Raw genomic sequence first — 24,496 nt, 5'->3', positions numbered from 1 at the left:
ACACAGGGGCCTACTGTGAGCCCTTGATTATTCCCGAGGTTGGGGTGTGGTTTACCCAGGAGGGATGGGGACTATGCACCAAGAGCCAGGCAGTCGGCTCCTTCTGGGGCTCTGACATTTTACCTCCCGCTCCCTGCCAGCCCAACACTTAGGACAGTGGAGCTAAGGCAGAGATCGTACCTACCTGTTTCCCAGCGTGTAAAAGGGGAATATGTACACTTCCCAAGGTAGTTATGAGCGACACCTGCGGGTGCTTGGTTCCTGGAGAAACAGTAAACCCAGCTCCTTGTGGGGGCAACGAGTGTGATACCCATAGGGGTTCTGCAGAGACCTTAGCTGGAGGGCTGGGCCAGGGACGTAAAATATGAGCTGTGGGCATTGAGGGTTTAAGAAGGGTGCATAGGCAGGACTGCTGCCTCCTTTGCGGTGCCCCCAGAGGTAAAACGCTTTCTGCCCATCTCTGCTACTCCCCTCCCAACTCCAGATACCTGCCTTCTCTCTGCACCTCCTGTCCATCTGTCTCCCTCCACTTTTCCCCTCCTCCCCTCCCCCTCCCATATCTTCCCTCCCTCGGTTCCCCACCTTCTCTAGCAGAACCCAGAGCTGATCGCTGGCCCTCCCGCGCATGAGCAGTCGCTGCCAGCTGGACCGCGAGTTGGAAGCTCCAGCTCCGAGCCGGGGATCGGCCCCAAAGGCTTCTCAGCTCTGTCGCCCGGTAGGCCTTTGGCTCCTGCCTGGGGCTGGGGATTCTGGCTGTGGAAGTGCAAGGTGGGGGGATCTCGGGAAAGGGGTCAGGCGGCTGCGGGAGGGCGGTCGGCATGTCACAGCCCCCCAGGGCGCCAGTCAGCGTGTTTTCAGCTGAATTCCTCGGGCCAGTCCCCTCTACCCGCTCCACCTGCCCCGGCGCCCCGGCCACAGCTGTCCAAGGCCAGGTGTGCCCCTGCCGCCCCTTGGCCCAGCCGGGCTCCCCTCAGTCCGCGGATGGCGACCGCGTCCCCTCTCCCGCCCGGGAGTCCTCTCCTCCCGGGCTTCCTCTCCTTGGCCACCTACCCGTCCGCATCACTGAGTGGGCTGTGTCCCGGGCGGGCGGGGTCTGCGGACCCGAACGGGGGCGGGCGGCTGGGGCTGGGGCTGGGGCTGGCATCCGAAAAGGGCTGCAGCCCGCGTTCCCCACCCCCCGCTTTCCCTGACCCGCGAACCCGGGGCTGCCCTCCTCTCCCTTTCCCGATCCCTGAGGTCCAGATCAGCGGCGTGGGCGCTGCTCTCCAGGCTGAGATCCTCTGGCTGTAACGCCCAGCTTCTGGTGGAGTCCGGAAAAGGGAGCCCCAGTGCTGAGGGAGCTTCTGTCTCCTCGCTCAGTATTTCTGCCCCAGGTAAGTACCTTGAACACTTTCAGGTGTTATGATGGCGGTGCTTGTTGATGTTACGTGTTTTTATAGTAAGAGGGATTAAAGTGGTGAAAGCAGGGCTTGGTTCAGTTAAAAATGAGCTGAAGGCATGAGGCTGTGACATCCTCCATCCTTCATTCTCCCAGGGTGAAACGTGAGACCATCGATCTTAAAAAGATACTTACAGTCCCTAACTAGTCCAGCCCAGCTAGTGTGTGTTAACAGGAACAGCACCACCTGAGGCATTGGACTCCCAGGGACATTGCAGTCCTAAAGAGCTCCTGGCAAAATCTGGCTTGTTTTTTTTTTTGTTTTGTTTTTTTTTTCTTAAATTGTGGGACAGACTAGTAGTATAGAGGGAAAAATAATTGGCAAGAAGCATTTTTTCATATAACAGCTTTATTGTGATATTGTTCACACACCATGAAGTACACCCACTAAAATGTTACAATTCAGCAGCTTTTAGCATATTCACATTTGTGCAACCATTATTATTCCAGAACGTTTTCATCACATCAGAAAGACCAGTGGAAATGCATGTCCTATCCACCCCTACCCAGTGGTGGTTCTAAAGAAGTTTCTTGGCTGTTCCTGACCATAAATTAACTTGTTACATTCCATGAAATATCTGGGAGGAATTCTAATCAGAATTGCAATGAATCTGTCTATCAAAGCAGGAAGAATTAATGTCTTTATGGAATAAACTTCTTCTACCCATGAATATATCTGGGACCCTATCTTTTCATCTGTCCAGAGCCTGGCCCATGGAAGTCCTCACTACATGTTGGGCTTGTGATTGATGAGATTCTATACATCGTTAGTTGCAACTGTAGCCTTTCACAGAAGAGAAAAGTAACCTCAGTGAATCAAGTGACTCTCTGATGTTCAGAAAGAGTGACAGCCATTGCTGGAGTGATCCAGTGGACTTGGTGCTTGCAACCAGAATTCACCACCTACAGCTTAGGGGATTAGAGAGTTCTTTTATTTTTTCTTAATGGTGTTGCTTTTATTTTTACTTATTTTCTAAAATTAATTTTTATTTAAGTGTAGTCAATTTACAATGTTAGTTTCAGGTGTACATCAGAGATTCAGTTATAAACATATGCATATGTATATAAATATGTTTTAGATTGTTTTTATCACAACTCATTACAAGAAATTTAATATAGTTCCCTGTGTTATATAGCAGGTCCTTGTCATTTATTTTATATTAACTAATTTGTATCTGTTAATTCCCCCTTTCCTGCCTGCTAACCACAGTTTGCTTTCTATGACCATGAGTCCATTTCTAGGAGCACCGTTTTTCCTAGTAATATATGCTCTTTGGCTGCTTTCAGTTTCAGTAATTCCATCTTATTGTGGGTGCTTTTCTTCTGGTGGCCTTTATGTGGTTTGCACACGTGGTAATAGAGATCTGTATTTGGGAGAACTCTAGGCCTCGTGTAGTCCCTGGTACAGAGTGCCCAATGAATTGATGCTTGAATTGGGAAAAAAGCACAGTAAATGTTGGAATTTCCACTATGGTTGAGAATTCCAGGTTTCTATAACCTGTTTAGAAAACCTTAATATTGGCTGCACCCATACTGGGTAATTTGGTGGAACTTCATGGTATGGTGGTGTAGAGACGGGGACTTGTATGCTTCTTCTCTTTCTGTTTTCTAACACTCATTCTCCTGGGCCTTTCAGATCCTCCCCCACAAGTGCCCAGGGCTGGCTTGGTGCTGTGCTGAGGCAATATTTGTTAATAAGGCCCTTTCCTCATCTCATCTGAGCCTCCGTTTCTTTCTCTGCACAATGAGGGCTTAGACTAGATAAGTGCTTTTCAGTTTCTTTTAAAGCCATGTTTCCTTTGAGAAACAGAGAATGCAAATTTCTCCTCTCAACCCAACACTTAAGATTTTGATAAGTCCTCCAAGGAGTGACATAGCCCTTTGTGGAAAATTGATGTGATTGTGATTCCAGGTGACACAGAAAAGACTCTTCAGAGATTTATTGCAGGGAGAGGGCAGGAAAGGGGCAGTAAGTCACACTTTTTAGTGTGAGCACTGGAGCAGGTGCCTGGATTTAAATACGGCGTCTGACGTGTCCTCTCTCTAATTTTGTAGAATGTGATAAATTTCTCTACCTCAGTTTCTTGATGTGTCAAGTTGGGGTGATAATATTTTAAGGCTTTTGTGAAACATTATACATATAAGACATTTGTGTCTCGGTAGAAACAAGACCTGCTAGGGATTCAGGGATTTGTTTTAAAAAAAATCTTGTCCATAGCACTCTGTCTGTGTGTATTTTGAAGTTCCTGGAGGGTGAGGGTGAGTCTAAAGCCCATCGTGGGACAGGTGACCCATAGTTGTCTGTGCCCCAGATTACCCCCTCCTCCCCAGTCCTCTTCCTCAGTCCAGGATGAAGTTCCCTAGTAGATTTACACAGAGGTCTTCTGGAAATGGCTTTTCATTTTATTGTTTCAACAAGAAGGGCTGCCATCATAATCTCTGTGGTCAGGTCTTGAAGGGCTGCCATCATGATGTCTGGTCAAGTGAAGGCTATGCAATTGGGAATTTCTATTTAATAAATAGAAAAAAATTACAAATAGAAAATTAAAACAAGGTTGGTGACGGGGCTCTTTGAAGTGGGCACCATTAGCTTTGCTAGCTTCAGGTGCTGTGGCCTGTTGCCACGAGGACCCATCCTCTTGCTCTGAAGTTGGAGGTACCAGTGGGTTCAGTGGGAATGTTAACTGAGTGTATCTCATGGGCTGGGCATTGTCCTATTTGTACTGTGTGTTCCTTATTTGAGACAGTGAGCTCACGTAACCTCAATAACCACTTTAAAAAATTAGGCTTTTTATTTTGAGATGTAATGTAGATTCCCGTGTTGTAGTAAGAGATTATATGGAGAGGGCATATGAACCCTTTGCCCAGTTTTCCTTAATGGTTCCATCTTGCAATGTTGGGGTACAATTCATTACTGACTCACTAACAATTTGAGGTTTGTGTTATTGCCTTCATTTCTATTCACGATTAAACTGGGGCTTAGAGAAGCACACAGGCCTGCCCAGGTCACCCACATGGTTAGTGCAGAGTCGGGTGAACGTGGGCTTGGGATTTCCAGGCAGTACCATTATGATAGTCTGTGGCAGGGAGCAGCATTCACTTTGCTTGTTTATTCATTCATTCAACAAACATTTATTGAGTAAACTCTGTGGGTCAGATGCTTTTATAGGTTTATCTGATTCTTCAGCAGTACTGAGAATCAGGTAATGTTTATTTTTTTTAATCTGAGAAAATTAGCTCTGAGAGGTTATAACCCCCCCAAAGGAAGTATAGCTCATAAATGAGGGATAGTAAATTTGTACAGTCACCTCTTTTTATGCAGGTGGTACCCTAGGCATTTTACATTTGCAAACTTCCATAATCCAGATATATTCTTGTAAGGCAAGGATTTTTTTTTAATTGAAGTAGAGTCATGTTTACAATGTTGTGTCAATTGTAAGGTGTTTTTTGACTTTTGAATTAAAAAATATTTTTTCGGGACGGTAATTAGGTGTATTTATTTGTTTCATACTTTAAAATGAGTTACTGGATTTGAACCCAGGACCTCGTACATGCTAAGCACATGCTCTACCACTGAACTGTACCCTCCTCCCCAAGACAAGTTTTCTTATCCATTATTATGAAGCTTAGGGATTCAAATAAATTGGATAGAAATCCAGACCTTTTCATCCTACTGTGGTCCTTTTCTTTATATTCTGCTGAAGGGGGTTGGGGAAAGTATTTTCTTTGTTCATTTCTTTATTCAGCATTTTTGAGCTGTGACTTTGCATCAGGGCCTTGTTAGGTGCTTGGAAGAAGAAAATAAGAAATGACCCTTCTCTGCAGGGGCAGGAAGCCGAGACCAAAAGCTGGGTAATGTGATCTGAGCTACAGTAGCCATGGGCAGACTCTGAGGACAAACTACACCCCTGGATTTGCTTTGGCTTCCCTTGCCTTCTGGCTGGTACACACCAGATCACAACAACCCAGATGGGCCCGCAGCACAGAGCATAGTATGTACCTCGATCTTCTCTCCCCTCTCAGCAGGGCCTGCAACATGAGCATCCATGACTACGTGCAGTGTGCTGAGGACCACCAGACTCTTCCCATTGTGGTCCAACCCGTGGGGATCATCTCAGAGGAGAATTTCTTTTGCATCTATAAGCTGCTAACCTTGGTGAGCCATATCAGCCCATGCGGCTCCCAGTGGACACTCTGTATCCACTACAGGCACCACTATTTGCCCAGGAATGGGTGGAGCGTCTTCCAGACCCACCGCAAGGTCGTGGGCATTGTCACCATTACTGACTGTCTCTCTGCCAATGCCTTCGAGAAGCTCCACGTGCAGAGGAGCTGTATGGCACCAAGCTTAATGACTCTCAGCTCTTTGTCTTTGTGCTGCATGGGGAGGTAGCCGAGCAGCCGCGCACCGACGTGTCCTTCAATCTACGAGGCCTGCAGGGTGGTGAAGAAGAGGATCGAGGACTTCACTGAGTCACTCTTCATCTTGCTCAAGTCCAAGTGGCTGGATGGGGGCCCCAAGAAGTCTGGGGACAAGATCCCCCTCCATTGCATCCCGTTTGAGAAGGAGGACATCATGGGACTGGACACAGACAGCAGGTAAGTTTACCTGGAGGCCAGTCCACCCTGGGTGTGTGCCGGATTGCTTCCCTACATCCAGAAAGGAATCAGCAAGGAAGAGGACTGTCTTGTAGCCAAGAGGGGAGGGAGGTGCAGCCCGCCGGTTTACAGACATTTCAAAGTGAATCCGCCATTGTTTCAGAGATATCCTTTTAGGGTTAGTGTGGACACTTACTCCCGCTTTTACTCCAGGACCATGGTGGGACCCCTGAAGTTGCTGTCTAATAAAGTAGCTACAGCCACTGATGCTAGGAGCACTGGGGAAGAGGCTGGACTGAGCTGAGATGTGCTGTAGGTCAAATGCACATCAGATGCTGAGGCTTGTCTAGCAAAAGTATATAAACTATCTCGTTACTTCCTATATTGATTACATGTCAAGAGGGTAGTATTTTACATATAGTAGATTAAGTAAGATCTGTTCTTAAAATCAGTTTCTAGTATTTGTTTTTTGTTTGTTGGTTTGTTACTTTATTTACCATTTTAAACGTGGGAACTGGGAAACTTTCTTTATATGGCTCTCATTTCATTTCTGTTGGGCAGCCTGTCCTGAGAGTCTCATCCCTTTGCTTATAGATGAGATGGTGAATCCCGAGAGGCAGAACGAGGCTCTGGTTGAGCTGGAGCTGGAGCCGGTGTCTCCTGCTTCCCAGGCCCAGCACCTGTTCGGCTCAGGCACTCTCTTCCTGCCCGACAGCTACCATGCCAATTTAGGACATCAGAAACACCGCCAGGGACTTCCGAATGAACTCCTTACACAGGGAGAGGCGTATCACGGTGTATGGGACATAGCAGGGAAATGTTCATTCTCACTTTGTCCCTGTGATTAAGTCAACGGCCCCACTTTGCCTCGGAAGTGTAGACGAGCTCTTCTGGGCTGCCTACCCTGCACCTTCTGCTCTGTTTCCCCGTGTGTCTTTCGTGCTGTCCCTCGGGCAGAATAGGGTGAGATGCCTTTGTCGAGAGGTGGTCCCCCTTTGCTGGGGAGAGTGAGGGAAGCTGTGTCCCCCCGGCCTACGGCCTCGGGCCTTAAGTCTGGAGGCGCTCATGGCGGTCCCACAGGTGACGGTCGGAGGACCTGGCACGTGCTGCCGGGCCCGCTGTGAAAGCGGTGCTCTGTGATTCTTGAACTTACCTAAGATCAGATCCTACTTTCTGGTTGTTGGTAAGTTGGAGGAGAAGATGCTAGAGAATTGAAAAAAAGAATGTCCAGACCAGGCCTGTGAGTGAGAGGCACAGGGTACCCGAGTCCCATCTGCGAGAGCCCAACTAACGGGCTCTGGATGAATTTTCTGTTCCTCCCGGACATCCATCTATGGCTTAAGGAAGGGGAGAGGCATGTCGTGGCCATGATCTGTACTTGTCCTCACAGGGCCCTGTGATTTACACGCCCGCACTCCCCTTCTGCTTCTTGGAAATAAGCTGGCATGTTTAAGAGCCTGGGCATTGCTGACGGCATAGCTGCCAGCACTGTGCTACACGGAGGCTGGCTCCGTTAACCTCACATGTCACCACCTGCTGAGGCCCCAGGCATCAGTCAAGGTAGGTGCAGCGGTACAAAGTAAGCAGCGACCACCTTCTCCCCATGGACAGGCTGGTGGGTGAGCAGTGGAAGCCTGGAGCCCTGCCCCAGCCCCCAGCCCCCAGGCCAGTGCCTCTTCTTTTGTCATAGGAGGCACTGGTGACATTTTTGCTCAGCAACTGCTTGGCTGTGAGTCTGCAGACCCACCAGAGAATGCCAGCTTTTTTTTGCTTTTTGAAGTCTGCCCTTGGGATTTGGCGGAGTAGCTGGATGTGTGTTTAGCCCATAGTGGTTGACATTGTCAACACTGTTTACCGAGAACCTCATGTACGAGGCATGGCTCTCGGCATCAAATAGAGCAGCGCATTAAACCTCCCTTCTTGTGGGTCTGTCTGTTCTGGTTCCATAAGAGCTCAGCCAGCTTCTTAAAGTCAGTGAGATAACGCGGTCTGTGAGCTCGGGTCAAGCACATTCTCCTCCAGTCACTTTTACTCCATTGTTGCTTTTACTATTCCACAGTCATTAATTTTTTAAACAATGCTTTGGTGCAGGAGCAGAGCCTAATTCTCTCCTGCTGCTCTTGGTGGAAGTGAGTAAAACTGTCCAGCCTGAAATGCGACCACAATTTGTAGCTCAAAAGCTGCCTAGACGCATGTAGGTGGAGTTTTGGTTAGGGGTGCTGACCACGTTGGTTTCCCCCGGCAGCGCCAATACCCTCAGGCCCCTGCCTTTCCTGGATCAGGAGGTGAGGGTGGTCTCACCATCCCTGCGTCCCTGTCCTCATCACACTCACATAAATTCTTGTACATGCTGTAAAAATCATTTTTGTTTTTGTGTGTTTCTAATTTTCTCTTGTTCCTCTTTTCCTTTTTCTTTATTCCTTTTTCTCTTGTACTGCCCAGTGAGCATGTTGTTGTGTCTGAAAATGTGGGCTGTTCAAACCCTGCATTGGAAATAGCCAGATTGCCCTCCGTACTGTCTCCATCTCTTTAAAAAGCAAAAACTTTATGGCTGCCTTGATCCTTGTATTATCCTAGTCATCGTTTTATTTTCTAGTTTTTTGGAATTTTTGCTTTGTTAGCCTATCACCCACTGGAGTTTCATACCTGTTAAAATCCTTGCTTTGAGAAACCTGTTTGGTCTTCCTTATATTTGGTGACAAAAGCACCCTTATTAAATTTCTTTGAGTGTTTTGAAGAAGTGAGATGCGAATTGATTTAGGCGATTGCTGAGGGATTCTTTTCATGTAGTATTTAAACTTGTAAAGTCAAATTCTGCAGGATCTTGCTCAATTCCTGCTTTTACACAAACGTGCTCGGCACACGGTTCCTGGCTGTCGCTGTGTGACGTGCGTGACGGCGCTTCCTGGCCGGCGGTCACTGGTGAGGAAGTGGCAGGCCCGGGGGTGAACAGCTGCAGGGGACGCTGTTGGTGGAAGCAGTCATAATTTTGTTATATAATTTTTCTTTTTTGCATTCAACTCCCCGTGCCATTTACTTTACTTTGCCTTTATAAAGGGGCAGAATTGGGTCTAAAATCCATGCCACTATTTTTTTTTCCCTTTCCGAGGCTGGTTCTTCTGAGTATCAGGACTACATGGCCTTCTCCTAAGTAGCTGGCTCACCTGGATCTGGTGGACACAGGGACTGCTAAAGGGGACCGTAGCTTCCTCTCTGCTTCAGCCAGTGGGCATTCAGAGCCGGGTCTGTGGTTTGCCTCAGCAGCCGTGCAGGACTCCCTGCCCCGCCCTTTACTTTTAACCCATGGCGGCAGTAAATAGCTGACTCTGTGTCTGTTGCAGCTGACGTCCACCACTGTCGGCCTTGTTGTTAGTTTGCGGAAATGAGTCTCCAACACCCCAGTCAGCCATGAAGGAAGATGCTTCTGTAGACCTAGGACATTGGATTCTCACTCCTACCCTGGTTTATCTCACCCGGGGGAAGGGTTTCGCCACCACCATCATGCTGTCCATGAGGCCTTGTTTCCCCTTTCATGCTCTGGTCCAAATGTGGACACTTCATTTTTCACTGAATTTGTCTCGCTTGAAACAGGTCAGAATATCTGAATGAGTCCATCACATTCTGTGTGGGGAACAGAACAGATGTAAGTGTCACAAGTAGATGGAGTTCAGGCTGTCTGGGTTGGCAAATGCAGGCTGGGATCTGTGATGGCTGGGCTGTGCCCTGGACACAGGCCTTTCCCGTGGCTCCCGAGAGCCCAGGGGTCGGATTGAGAACAGCCTTTCCTGGGATCCTCCATCCTCATCTGATCACTGGCAAGTGTGTCTGCTAATTAGGAGCTTCCCTAGACCTTGGGCCCTTCAAAGCTCAGACCACGGGAGAAACTTGAGTCCCTTCTCCTGGGCCTCCATTGTGAGAATCTAGTGCCTTCTGAGGTGAACCGTGCCAGGAGATGCCTCCCCCTCCAGGGAGCACCCTTCGGAGGACTGTGACTGCACCATGCTGTGAGCTTGTGGGTTTCCGGCCATGGTCCCTGCAGAACCAGACTTGAGATGGGCTTAGCGATGGAAATAATAGGACTGATTCCAGGGCAGGGCTGGGGGGAGGGAACAGGGGAACTTGAATTTGACCTCAAACACATAGCTGGGTGCTGGGGCTGTTACTAAAATGGGGAGCCTGGGAGGTACCTGTCAGGAATCGAATTCCAGAGTAAATGGTGGACATTTGGCATTTTTAAGATGCCATTTCTCATTCAAGTTAGGACTTCAAATAGGCACTCGTGTCTATGAGACTGGGGCTCAGGTGAAGGAGCCGGACTAGAGATACACGTTGGGAGTCGTCATTCTTAGCTGGTGTTCACAGCCTTGCATATGAATTAGATCATCTGGAGAGCTGCAGACTGAGGCAGAGGGGGTGCATGGCTGTGCCTGTGTTGGAGGAAAGCCCAGACCATGCAGCTTTAGTGTGTCAGTCAGCGGCATTTGGGATTTTCAGAGCAATGCCATTTATCTTTAAGGGGCTGGGCTGTGGGCAGGGCCAGCCAGGAAGAAATCTGAAGGGAGGGTCGTGGCCACGTGTGTGTCTTGGGAAGATAAAGAGGCTGCAGGGTCTGGGAGGGTAGACTTCTTAGAAGCTGGAGTTGGAGTGGGGAGAAGGTAGTCACACTCACCTGTCAGGGAGGGGGTAGTCCTTGGGAGTCCCCATCCTATCGAACTCGTTTTCCCATGAACAGAAGGCAATAATACAGAGCATCTGAGGTGAGAAGGGATGGGCGCTGGCAGGGGAGCCAACCTGGAGAATGGTGCTTGGAAAGTTCTGGAATAGTCTCCCTGAAAACGAGAGATAAAAAAACCCAGAATCTTAAGAACATTGATAGTGACTGGGGAGGAGGCAGTTTTTCTGGCCTCCTAAGTGTAAGGCATGTATCTGGGGATACACAGAAGATACGGGCAGTCTGTTCCGGGGGCTTGATCCTTACCGGGGGAACAGTGCAAGTTTAAAGGGAGAGAAGGGCAGTGGAGGGAAACTAGCCAGGCCCAGTGTCAGGTATCAGTCGGCTGCCCTACTTGCATTTTGCATTCATATCCATGACTCCCAGGTGGGCGGTGGCAGCCCCGTTTTGCAGATTGGGAAGCATTCTCACAGGGGTTAAGGAATTGGTCCGTTTAGTGGCTAGTAAATGCTGTAGCAGGATTCAAGCAGGGCCTTGTCAGACTTCAAGGGCAAGTTTTCTCTACTAATTCCGGTACCTCCCTGTTTTGCCTGGAATGGTGAAGTGGGTCAGTTTTGGAGCCTTTCAGAAAAAGTGCGATTTAAGTGCCTCAGGACTGTTTCACAAAGCTCAGCGTTCTTTGATGCTTCTGAAGCACCGCAGTGCTTTTCACCCCACAGAGGTAAGGTCTTACTCCTTTGAGGATGACGTGGTGGCAAATGACGTACAGGTGCAAAGCCAGACTTAGAAGCTTCTGGAGGGAAACTCTCCAGTTATCCCTTGATTGGCTTTCTTCCACGGGATGTAGCTGTGCTGCAGCGTAAACCTGATCTTTACTTATGGAGTGAGAGTTTGATATCCAAAGTTAGCATAAAACGGTCAGATGAAGAAAATTGACGTTGACAATTTATTTTTGGGTTTCATTAGTCAAGATATACTCTCAGTTAATGACCCATATAACAAATGAAATTGAGTACAGAACATTGCATTTCTTACTTTCTATTTAGAGTTCTCTTACAACATAAGGTTGCCCGCTTTGGAACGTCAGCTCCACCAACACGGCACCTATCAGTGTGTTGGTGTGATTGCATTTACACAGTGAATATAATCTGGGCTTCCTCAGCCCCAAACACTGCAGTGCAGTATCACGGGCTGTAGCCATCTCTTAGTCACGTAAACACTTCTAAAATTACATGATGCCAGAATAGAAAGAAGAGAGAGAGAGAGATTGCCTTTATCAAAGTTCCTTTCAATTCTAACTGCAAACTGTTGTTAAGCAGCTCTGGTTACCTTTGGATATGAATATATACATTTATTTGCATGTAATCTGGGCTTTGGACTAGAACACCAAGTTCTTGCTGTCCACAAGCCACAAAAATAGTAGACAAATTGCACACATGTGAAATAGTTTATACTTTTTTCTGAGAAGGTATCCTTGAATTTGGGACTTGGGCTGTGATTTTTGCTTTTTGCTTCCCCCACCCCTCTTGTAATCTCTCACTCCTTCCCACGTGGCCCCCAAGAATTCGTGGTCTCAAAGGAGCGGGCAAACACCCTGTTGGTCACCATGTACTTCTGCTATAGATAGAGCCCAGCCAAGACCTAAAGGACATTATCAGAGAGGACTTCCTGGAAGAAATGGGCCCTACATTCAGTTGTGAGGACAGAGTAAGTGTCAGGCAGGAGAAGGAGTCAAGAATGTGGCTCAGGTCACAGGTGCAGCCCAGGCAGAGGCCTGGAGGCATTTGGCATGGGGACCCGGGGAGAATGCCCTGTGTGGTCCAGGGTGGTGGGTGCCCCTGCTGGGGAGGACACTGGAGAGAGTGCGGGGTGGAGGGCTTTGGAAGAAATTGGGTTTTACTAGAACTGACACAGTAGGCAGTGAAGGGTGTCATTAGAAAGTGACCGTCAGGAAAGATACTTCTGGTTTTGCTTCTGATATTCTACAGACAGAGGGTCGGGACGGGCGAGAGCAGGTATGTCTGTCCCTTTGAAACCAACCCCGTCATTCATTTATTCATAACACGGGTATTTCTGTGAGTCTAGGGGAGAGAGGTTGGAGCCACATTAGTAAGCAAAATGTATTTGCTTCTTGAGAGCTTAGCAGTGTCAGAAGTTGACTTAGGCTAGAATGTTCTAGGAACAGAGGAACAAATTGTGGAGTTTGGAGGGAGGGAAGGCTTCCTTGGGAAACAGTCAAAATGAGCCTGGAGGCAAGTGGGAATTAGGAGCAGGTCAGGTGGCCCCTGAGGTCACTGGGGACCTGTGTACTGAGGTGAGGCTGGGCGAGCAGTGTCTGGGGTGGGGCTAGAATTCCACCAGGGAGCCTGTGAAGAGTTTGAAGTGGGGGTGATGTAATCAAATTTGTGATTTGTGAAGGCTGCCGTTGCTCTGTGTGTGTGTGTGTGTGTGTAGCGGGGAAGAGGGGGAGGGTGCCACCAACTGGGGGGTCATTAGAAGACCATCCACACGCAGGGAGAGGGGCGTCGGGGCTGCTTGGGGACGGCAGGGCTAGTGTGGATGCCGGATTTCCTTATGGGGAGGGCTTGTTAGTGTGGCTGCCCTAGAGGCACCTTGTGGCTGGAAGAAAATTGATTGAGGCTGCCAGGTGGACTTTCCTATTCTCTCCTTCCCTGCCTTGTGTGATGATCTTAGCTCAGCCAACATTTGGAACAGAAGAGCTAGTTTCCAGGGTAGCCCAGGACGTTGTTGAGCTCGTTCGAGTGAGATCTGATAGGATCTAAGTTAGTGTTCAGTTCTGGATGTTCACTTAGCTAGAAATGTCCTGTCATTGCGATTTCCATAGGGGTTTTTATTCTTGATAAAGATTGCTTTCTTGGTGATAGGAAATTTAATACAGCTGTTGTCTTTTTCAAAAAAAATCATATCTTTTAAGAAATTTAATATTCAAAAGAATAGGAATATATAAAATTGTTAAAGTAAGTCTTTGGTGTAGTTAGAGACTTTGCACTACTTAATAGAACATCCTTGTCAGTATTTAAAGAGCTGTTAGTGAGCGCCCCAGGCCCCACCTCTCAAAGAATCGTTAAAGTTTGCTCTAAAATAGTGAGGTCATAAAGGTCTTGTTTGCAGAAATCAAAGAGTAGGTTTATAATACGGAGCATAGCCCCATTTATAAAATATTAATAAGTTCAAAATTAAGAAAGTGGAGGATAATTGATTTTTTTAAAAACTGAAACATAAACTTTCTTGTGCTTATGCTGCAACTGGAAATTTTGAAAAGAAAAATCCTACTGTAATATCATCTACGTGGAATACATATATGAGTTTCACGTTTGAAAAGTAACTGCGCAGTGGTTTTCAAAGTCAGGAGCATTCCAGCTCAGATACTGGCAGTGATGGTTGCTGATTTTCAAAGGAAGAGCCTAAACTTGCCTTCTTAGCTTTTTGTTTTTTGTAGTGAGAGGGTTGAGTATTGCTTTGCCAGTATGATTCTGTGGCAATTTGAGGGCAGATTTCGTGTACCAGCAGTGAGATATTTCCATGCATTTTATTTTCCAGACATCACCAGGGCACATGTGGGGTTTGTGCCTGCAGTCTGGGATGCTGCAGGACTCCCTGATCCATCATCGATATGTCTTGGATCTGCTCCGGTCAGTGAATGATTTTCTCTGGCTTGGAGGTAATGTGGTCTGATGGAGATGTTCAGATGTACAGTAAAGTGCTATTACTTGAAATAAGAGTAACCTAGAAGCATTGCTCCAACAATACAGGATATGGGAGGAGAATTGGCTGAGCTGCTTTCAGTGAAGAGTCTTCTCAGGTGACTCCCACACCGTGATTCCTGCCAATATCCGCCCCAGCCCTGCATGGTAGTCCTGCCGAAGCAAGCATGCACTTTGCTCAGAAACGCAATGAATTTCCTTGTGCCTCTGTTTGTTGGCTTTTTTTCTTTGAAAGCACATCTTGCCCTTTGCTTAAATGCCATCCCTGATAGTCACCTCTTACACTCATTCTTCTGAACCTCGTCCATACATAGCTGTTGAATGGATGAACAGAATGTAGTATCTCCATGTAGTGGAACATTATTCACACGTAAGAGTGAATAAAAATGAAAAAAAAAGAGGAAAATGAAAAAGGCCACCTGTTTTGGAAAGTCCACCCTGAATGTTCAACTCGCCCTTTTCCCTTTGAAACCCAATCACTTATGCTCCACTCTACTCTTTTTGATAGTACTTACCACCTTCTAATAATCTTTAACGTTTTCCAAAAGAAAAAGAGAGATGCTGATACCACTTCAAAATTGACAAGCCTTGATAACAGCACGTTAAGTGAAAGGAACCAGACACAAACGGCCACATACTGTTGAATTCAGTGATCTGAAATGCCCAGAATAGTCACATGCAGAGGCAGAGAGCAGGTGATGGTTGCAAGGGGCTTGGTGGAGGGGGATTAGGGAGTGACTGCTAGTGAAAGGGGGATTCTTTTGGGGTGATGAAGTGTTCTGGAAATAGATGGTGGTAAGGGCTGCACAACCGTGAGTGTGCAGAAGACTGCTGAGCGCTGTGTCTGGGAGTGCCTGTTGTAGGGCGGCTTTAATTTGTTCTCATCCTGCCATGTCAAGAGTCATCTTGTGCTGTGGCCGTTCTACTCCTGTGAATGTTGAGGGTCAGAGACTTTGTAGAATCATGTTTCATTTTTCCCCCTTGCTGTGTGTAGGCAAAAAAGATTTAAGCCTGAGGAAGTGCTCCATCTGCAGAAATGTCTTTTAGTTTTGCATGGTGTAAAAATCTTGACAGCTTTTAATTATTGAGGCCTGTGTGGGGGGGAAATAGCCCGTGAATCCTGGGTGAGACCGGGAAGAGCCGCGCTTCCCTCCCGGACACGGGTGGGGATTTCACCCCCGTTCAGGCAGTGAAGGGCCCAGACCTGTGAGCGGAGTTGACAGTCATGAATATTTACGTGTATCCGCTGCTTCATCTTGGATTTTAATTTCTAGCTGAGCCAATTTGTAGCGGCAGCCTCATCCTACAACAGGAATTTATAGTATATGCTCTTTGAGGTGAAGACCTGACAGACTTGATTATTTAACAGTCTCCCTTGAATTGATATCTCAGGTTCCTTTGTCAAAAGCAAAACAGCAGAAATACAGACGTCCTTTAAAGCCAATGTGACCTGGAACGGGTTTAGTCTCTGTGCCTCAGTGGCCTTGTATGCGGGTGGGGAAGATGATAACAGTGCTTCCCTCAGAGGAGGTGGTGAGGGGAGAGTGAGAAACGCAAATGGAGGACTTACCTGAGATGCTCATTAATGACCGAATTTACTGCACTCAGCCTGGTGAGGCCTCAGGGGCAGAGATGTCAGAACAGAGCAGTCGGAGCCGGAGATCGATCCACGTTGGCAGCTGTTACGATCAGTATCACCACTGTGGGTTTTCAGGTAGTTTTAAGACTTGGTAATATGAATCCATGAATAATGTTAGAAGACTAGACATCTCAGATCCAGTTTACATAGTTCTCAAGATTTCTTCTGAGAAATGGATGGTTTCTTCCCAATCTAAAATCTGAGATGGGTCTCTAAAAAATTCTGTAATCCTCCATCTTTTTGCTTTAATTCTCCATTTCTTAAAAAACATAGTTTTTAAATGGAGTTAATGGGGACTGAACTGAGGGCCTCATGCATGCTGAGCACATACTCTCCAAAATGAGGTATAATCTCCCCCGTAATTTTTTTTAAACTTTACTTTCTTAGTATTCAGAGGTTAGAGGCCTCTAATTCTTTATCTGGAGACTTGTCATGAACCTGTAAATCTATAATTAATGGACAAAACTTGTTTTATTAAAAAAATCAATAGAATATTCTGCAATCCATCCAAAAAGAAATGCTCATTGACTTAAAATGTTTCTACTTTAAGGTGATTTCTCCTTTTTGGCCTAACTTAATTTACTAACAGCCATCCTCATCATCATGATGACCAAACTCGCTCTGAGTGGACACCTACCTAAGTCTAAAATGCTTTCCTCGTGTTTTACTTCATAGCAGGTGTTTGACGGTAGGTATCAGTGTCTCCTTTTTTGCAGCTGAGGGATTGAGAGATGGAGCAGCTTGTCGCGAATCACGCGCAGCTGGTGGTGGTTAGCTCGGTGCTGGAATCCAGGCTGCACACTATGCATTCTCAACTGCTCCTCTAATGAGCCTCCCATTAAGTGGTTACCCTTACTCCTGTGGCTCCATAAATGGCCGATTTTAGTGATCTCAGCCTGATGAGGCCTTCAAAGGAGAGACACCATTGAGAATGTGAGACAGAGTGGCATAAATTAAAATTGTACATTTTCACAAATGTTTAATTCTCAGGTAATTATATGAAAAGTTAATTTATTTTATTGCTCTGTAAGCACTGAAAACCAAACATTAAAAATAATTATAGTGCAAAAGAGAAGTGGGCTTTGAAAGTCTATCCAGTGCTAATGATGTTACTTGTTTTTCTCTAGTGGCCCTTATTGACAGAAATACTTACAAAGACTGAATTGCTTTATGTAGTCTTAATATGGAAGAAAAGATTGTCAGTGAATATTGTAAGTAAAATCTTTACTCTTTTCTTTCCTGTTGATGAAAATGTAAGTTGTTTCCATGGCTTAAGTACATTTCCTCATTTGTGAAATTTGAGTAATATCGTTTAAATTGTCTGACTGTGAGAGTTAGACGCCTTGTATACAAAGAACCCAAGAGGTGATTAATAAAAGTGTGCTGTCACAATGACAGATATTTTAGAAGGATCAACTCTGAATACTAAAGAGTTTCGCTTATTTCTGATGCATATTCAATATATATATATGATATATTTGAATATGGTTTAAAGTAAGAAGGATTCATTTTTTTTTTGGTGTAGTATGAAGTTTTAATGAAATCTGTATCATTCTAGTGAGACAGGGACTAGTTAAATTGCCTTAATCAGATGACCTTGAAGATTAATTACACAGAATATGTATTGTTACAACTCAGAATTCATGTTGCCGTGTAACCATGCACTCAGACATTTAAATTCGTGGGATTCTGACCAGATCAATTAAGTTTAGTAAAATCCACATTGATCATTTTTAGGGAATAAGCTTCTCTTGCGATTAACGAAAATTTTGATTTTTTTTCCTGTACTCTTAACAGGTTTAAAATATCAAAATATTGATTTGACATGTCACTTTTCTAATAGAATAAAGCTCATGCTGTTTTATTATGTAAATAAATGTTTTTGTATTTCAATAAACTTGTATGATATCCTGGCTCTTTTAGAAGTACTTTGCAAAATACTTAGATATCCTACTGTTGGAAAAATACAAACGTGACTTTTATGAATATAGTGCCTAGTACAGTGCTTTTGCTACAGTGCAAGACATGAGACCTAGGAGAGCTTTGCTGCCGATTAACAGGAGGACAGATCCCATGTCTCAGTTTCCCCTCCTGCAAAATGAAGTGGCTGGACTGGAATCTTTCCTCTTCTAAGATGAGTTTCCATGAGCCTATGTCTTCTGTTTATATTCAGGAGTATTAGCAATATCAGATTAAATACTGAATACCCCTCCCTTCCCCGGAATCAAAGTGCAGTATGTGCTACATAAGCTTTTAGTTATCTGATTCTCGTTTCTGATCCTACAGGCAATTTTTTTGTTGCATCTTTCCCGGCAACCTAGAAGGTCTTTTTAGCCATAGGTGGCGCTGTTGCACTTTCTTACAGTCTTGATTTTCCTGTTTGTAAAAGAAGGCTTAAACAACGTTATTTTATTTTGATTCCTTTGCTTAATGTTTCAGAATAGCCCAATGTCCATTATGTCTGTCTACCTGGAAAAATTATTCTGCTTATATCTTAGTTTTATTCTGTCATGTCACTGTGAACATTTCAGACTTGCTTTGCAAACAATGGCAAAATTCGTCTTGTCTTCCAGTGTTAGAAACCAGTGAGCCGGGATTTTATAAAACAGCTAGAAGTGGCCTCTGGAGCACCTTAAAGCTGAAAAGTGTATTGAGTTCCCTGAGTATTGACCCTGCCGCTGTGTGTTAATTGGTGGTAGGAGATTTGGTGCATTTACGAAGGGGTGTAGTTTTTGACTTGGGTTTGCATGCACGCGCTGCCACTGAGCCACGTGAGCCTGAGTCAGTTCGTTTTGAGATTTTCCCTCTTCTGTGAGATGGGGACATTCATATCTGCTTTGTAGAATTGTGAGAATTAGAAATTATGTAAAGAATTTACCACAGTGGGTATGTCAAGAGGGCTCAAAAACTTTAGCTGCTGTTTTGTGTGAAGCCATCATTTGAGAGTCTTTGGAAATTACTAAGAAACAGGAAAATAAGAAAATCTGGTTTTATGATGAAAGATATTTGAGGAGCTTCCATATTTCCTATACCCATAATTAAGCATCAGCAGAGTAAGAACTGTTACACAGTCATCCTTAACCAACGTTAAGCCACAGAATTATTTGTTACTTCATATATGTTGGGGCCTAAGGAGATCCAATACTTATACACATGTTGTCTCCGGCAGCCAACTGAGAGATGACACAAAAAAGTAGGCATGCGATAAATGTCTTCTTTGTTACTGATGAAGCCACATTCTGCATGAAATTCAGGGCTGTGGGAAATGCATGTCATGACACTGTGTCCCAGAATTAGAGACTCACGCTGTCCCATGTAGCTCTGGGCCACAGCGAGCCTTCCCTTGAGAGGACCTGCCCCTTCATGCACAGGGCTTTCCTGCCATGGAACTGAGCATCCCTGGTGCTTCCCAATGGTGACCAACACTGGAGGGAAAGGAAGGATTTCAAATGCACTGCTTGTCTTCCCAGACTCACACCTCACTCTGTTACTGTGATGAGGGCTAGATGTGGGCCAGGTGCCAGGGGTGTGAAGGGAGAAGCACTCTCGATGGCCCAGAGGAGTGGTTAGGAGGCATCCCCTCCCGTGGTTTAAACAGGTGGTGAGATAGAAGAGAAGGGTGCTCCCCAAGAGTTTATATAAAAGTAGAAATAAGGATTTTCTTTGTGACTTAGACTAGCCAGGAAACACATAAATGATTAGAAGGCAGACTTGTAAATTACTTTGATATTAATTTAACATTTGTTGAGCACCAAAAGTGTGCTACTTTCTTTTCTGAGAGTTTTACAGAAATGAATCCTTCAATCTTCTCAACAAGCGAGTAAGGAAAATTTGATTGTTGTCTCAGGTTTACAATGTGGAAATTGAGGCATACAGAGGGTAAGTAAGTTGGCCAAAATCACAGAACTAGTAAGTGGCAGAGCTGGTATTTAAACCCTCGCTGTCTGGTTTTGAGGATCCCAGAGATGGGCTTTGGGTGTTTAGCATTATCTGTATCCCTGAATCTATGTACCCCTGTGCATAAGTTAGCCCAGAAAGGACAGGGAAAGGAGAGTTACACAGGTGCTCATAGTCGTATCTCGGCCACTGTCCACGGAAAGTGCACTGTGATTGGCGTTAATTGTTTTCCAGGCAGTATATCAGTTCTTATAACAGAAATTTAGTCCATTGAGTTAATCTAGAATCCCTTCCTGCTCTGCTTCTGTCTATGGTTGCCATGTGACTGCCTGCCCGTGATTGGGCGGTGGAGGAGAAAATGTACTCATGGTTGAACTCTGATATTTCAGTCTGGTTCATAGTGTCACATCTTCTGTTACATTAATAAGGTAAGTTTCTGGTTTTCTTTCATCAGTGTGTCATGAGTTTGGTTAATGTGAAACCAGTCCATGGGAGCCCAGGTGTGCTGACGGTATAATTTCTGAGCACGTTGTGGCACTTCAACCCGAGCAGACCTGGCTGGAGGATTTCCACCAACCGCACTGATTTCCCCCAACAGCAGGGTCCTCTCCCACCCCCGGATGTGAGGCTGGGAGCTCTCTGAGTAGGCCAGTCAGAGGCCAAGTCCACCAAACAGAAAATGATGAAGTACCTGGAAGTGGGTTTAATAGAAGAAAAGGGCTTCCAGGTTGTCTAATGGGCTGTTCGAGTCCGTTTGGTGAAAAACTGTCCTGTGTCTGTGGTTGAGCTTCTTCTTTGCTGTTGAAAAGTCTGGATTAGATGAAGGGATTTTAAAAAGCAGAAAGGAGTGATTTCAGGTGGTACGCCCACACAGGTGAGAAGTGATGGATGACCGCCTGTGTGAGGCATAGACAGAGTCTTACAAACTTCATAAAATAACTTTAAAATCTCTTCCATCTGAGTGCAGTTCCTTTGGGGTCCAGTTCATCACTGGTCACGCTGAGAATGCAAAAATTGATGATGGCAGAAAGGACACGGAGGCATCAAAAAGGTCTCAGTCATTTTCCCTTTTTAAAGGATGCGGCACAGTGTAATATATTTGAGCTGGTTTTCCACTGAACACTTTTGAGTGTTTTCTGGGACTCCCCAGTGCCCCAAGGTTCCATGCAGCTGGGTGTCCCCTCAGAGCAGCTCCGTCAGTGCTTGCCCTGGGCTGACGTGGTGTCACGGGGAGCAGGACGGTCAGCGTCCCCGGCTCCTCCGAGCTCCGTCTCCTCATCTGCAGCGCCGGGTTCCTCTTCCGTGTCAACTTAGTAGGGTTGCTGAGAATCACACGTGATGGTGGTCAGGTGTGATTTGTGGTTGTCTCTGTGATTGGCTTATATTCAATATTTGATAGAAACACTTGTTTTTTATTATAATTGTGGTTCTTAGATTGCAGTGGTTTTTAGTCTGCATTTTTTTATAACTTTATTCTTATTTTTAAATATGCACTTATTTTTATTTATTTTTTTGGAGGTACTGCAGAATAAAGCCAGGACATTGTGCATCCTAAGCAGGTGTTCAACAACTGAGTAATACACACCCTCCTTGTCTGCACTTGAAAATAACTATTGCAATAAACAAAATAGCTCTTAAACACCATCAAGATACCTAGTCTCTGTATAGACAATTGAACACGTATGCTATTTCAATACGAATAATTGTTGTTGAGAAATAATTTCTGAATCTGTTAATGTGCTTAAAAACGATCATAGGTAGTGATAAACATGAATCTTTGATCCAGTAATCCTTAGGGTCTGTTTTGCCATCAAGGGAAATTACATTCTACATAGAAGGCTAATTGGGTCTCTTTCGTATTTGGATGGTTTAGCAGATGATCAAGGCTTTCAAAAGCTGACAGTTTTGTATTTTAAACTAACTAAAAAGTTATCTTCTAGAAGTTGTAAGTACTAAGCTTGTGAAGTGCCCAGTAATCCAGGGGTAAGTGTCTGTGCCTGTGTGAACGTTTGTGTGTGTGATTTCAGGAAGGTAGAAATAAGTTCCATATAGACTTCGGATACCTTTCTCCTCCAGTTCAAGGTGTAGGCATATATTTACACAAATAAATTGATATTGTTTGTCATTTGGCATATTGTTGGGAATAAGAGGTTCTCATACTTGTTTCAGAAGTCTTGGGGAGCATGAGCTTGGAAAATGGGAGGAGAAAGAGGCAAGGAGGCACTACACACTTTGTGCAGGATATGAGAAACAGTAGCTTTTCATTTCTCTTTTCTTCTAAAGCAAACTGGCACTGAATTGTAACCTAGTATTACTCAGAATTGCTTTTCTGATCAGATACAAGTGCCTCAGATTTTTCAAGGCAACATGAATGATGAAATGTGTTTTAGCAGTTATCTTTAAAAGTAGTTTTATTTTTCAAGTAAAAGGCTATTGCCTGTTCTTTCTTCCAGCGGTACAAGAAATTCTCATTGATCTATGTACATGATCTATGAGCTTAGTTTCTTTTTTTTTTTTTTTTACGTGCTTGTTTCATTGTGGTTTGAATGAAAGTTTAAAATTTCTGGATTTTGATCTTTAGAACATGCTGATTTATCAGAACTGTAAAAAACCTGATTGTTATTTGGTCCTTGTTTTTTGGGGCTCCCTATTGATTTCTTTTGTCTGTTAAAGAGGAAAATTCTTCCTCTAGCCTGCAGATCATTAAGTGAATGGTTAGCAGTGTGCCTTTAATATTATTTGAATGCATTGAGCATGTTTGTCCAGTGAATTTTGAATTGACTCATTGTAATGACTTTGCTTTGGTTCTGTGACTTTTGCTCCTCTCCACAAGAATTTGAATTCTCTGTTGTATTTTGTATACGTGTTCTTAACAGGGGAAGAAATTTTGTATTTTTTACAGATGTGGGTTTTCCTACCCCTCTGAATGCCTTCTGTAATTTATACAATAAATGTCTGTTATTGCAGTGCATAATTACTTCATAAACTATTTTTTGGCATAATCAGAAACAATGACAAAGAATTATAATAAAAAATACGAAAACCTTCCTTCCTTTGAAGAATAGAAATCAGGTGGTCAGGCTCCCGCATGCTTTGTGCCTGACACACTTACTCTCATGTCATTGTGTATCATGATTCGGAGATGGAGTTGCTTCAGGTTTATACATTTTTGTTTTAACATTTGTGTTGAATTCTTTCTCCAGGCTGATGTTTCCTGCTGGGTTTGTGGAAAGATTGGAAGGGAAACAAATGCTTTGTTTTGTTTTCAGGAGACCTGAGTTGATGAGAAAAGTGTTGAGGTTGGGCTGAGGAACAGAGTGACACTCCCTCTCCTCCCGGCTGAAATTGATAAACAAGGAAATCAATTAAGTTTATCTGTATTTGACCAATTGAAGTTAGTGAGCCCAAGCTGGCAAGATATGCCCAATGGGAATTACTGAATTCACCTGCAGAATTAGGTGCTTTACTAAGTAGAAACAGCTTAGAGCAATCAGAAAAATCAGTAATATTATGAGATATAAAGGGATTGTAATAACTTTTATTTCTGAAACTTTTCTTCGGTAAGTTGTGTAGAGCTACTATTAAGTTTCAAGCACCAGGAGTTAAAGAGTGTGGGTGGTTCTGTAGGATTGTTATTCACGGATGTGTCTAGTCCCTGCTAGAGTGGCTGCAGCTGGCAGGAAAAGACCGACAGCCAGGATTTGTCATCCTAGTCTGTCCTCCATAATGGTTCCATGTGGGAGCCCATGATTGCGTTAACAAATTGTAACACACCCCAGCCGCCTGTGAACTTTATGAAGAGAAAAATATGCTTAGAAACTGCTTAGCAAGCAAGTTCCTGTGCATCCTCACTCCAGTCTCCTTGCCTTAAAAAGCAGAGACAATGCTTTGCTTGCATAGTTGAAGTTTTAGATAGCACTCTGCTGGTTGCAAAGCAAGGACCGAGGCCCTCAGCTATAAACGCTAGGCTTGTGTGCTGTTAGAAAGTCTATTATCCCCAAAACAAGGCCTGGCTGGTCTGGTGGTCTGCTTTGTAATTCACATATCTAAAAATGTATCTTGTTCCCTTCACCCCATTACTTCCTTAAAATTAAACTAATCCTTTGTACTCATTGTGTATTCTACAATCTCTGCCTCACCCTGTCTTTCCCGAAGTTCCTCCTTACTATCACACAACTGTTAATGAATTTTTCCTTTGATTATACACAATAAATATGGGAGCATTTTAGAGCCTCTTGGAGTTGACTCCCTACTCCTTCTCGATTTCTTGACTTTTTCCACAGAGTCTTGAATAATCATTCCATATGGGTAAGACTTCTGCCAGCCAGGACCCACAGTTCCAGGTGAGAACGATGCAGGCTTTATCTCTCCTACCAAATGGAGAGAGAGAAGAGAATTGAGATCTGCTCCCTAGTGGTCCCTTCCTGCCCCAGGGCCACTGCAGTTCACCTGCAGCCTTCTGGCCTCTGCTCAGAGGGCCTCTGTCCCAGGACTGACTGCAGCCTTTTCTTCCCTTGTCAACATTT

The 24,496-nt window shown here is 44.9% G+C and overlaps 1 long non-coding RNA gene across 1 annotated transcript in view; it reads left to right on the top strand.

Moving 5' to 3' along the window:
* The first annotated feature begins 5,817 nt into the window (after nucleotides 1-5,817).
* The window catches only part of LOC140687999 (uncharacterized), a 55,278-nt gene continuing 36,599 nt past the window's right edge, over nucleotides 5,818-24,496 (top strand). Inside the window, exon 1 of the long non-coding RNA XR_012062640.1 lies at nucleotides 5,818-6,037. This is a non-coding gene — a long non-coding RNA (uncharacterized lncRNA). The remainder of the gene's footprint in view (nucleotides 6,038-24,496) is intronic.

The sequence above is a fragment of the Vicugna pacos genome, chromosome 21 (assembly GCF_048564905.1).
Source record: "Vicugna pacos chromosome 21, VicPac4, whole genome shotgun sequence".
NCBI lineage: Eukaryota > Metazoa > Chordata > Mammalia > Artiodactyla > Camelidae > Vicugna > Vicugna pacos.
This window is presented reverse-complemented; position numbering and strand designations above follow the sequence as displayed.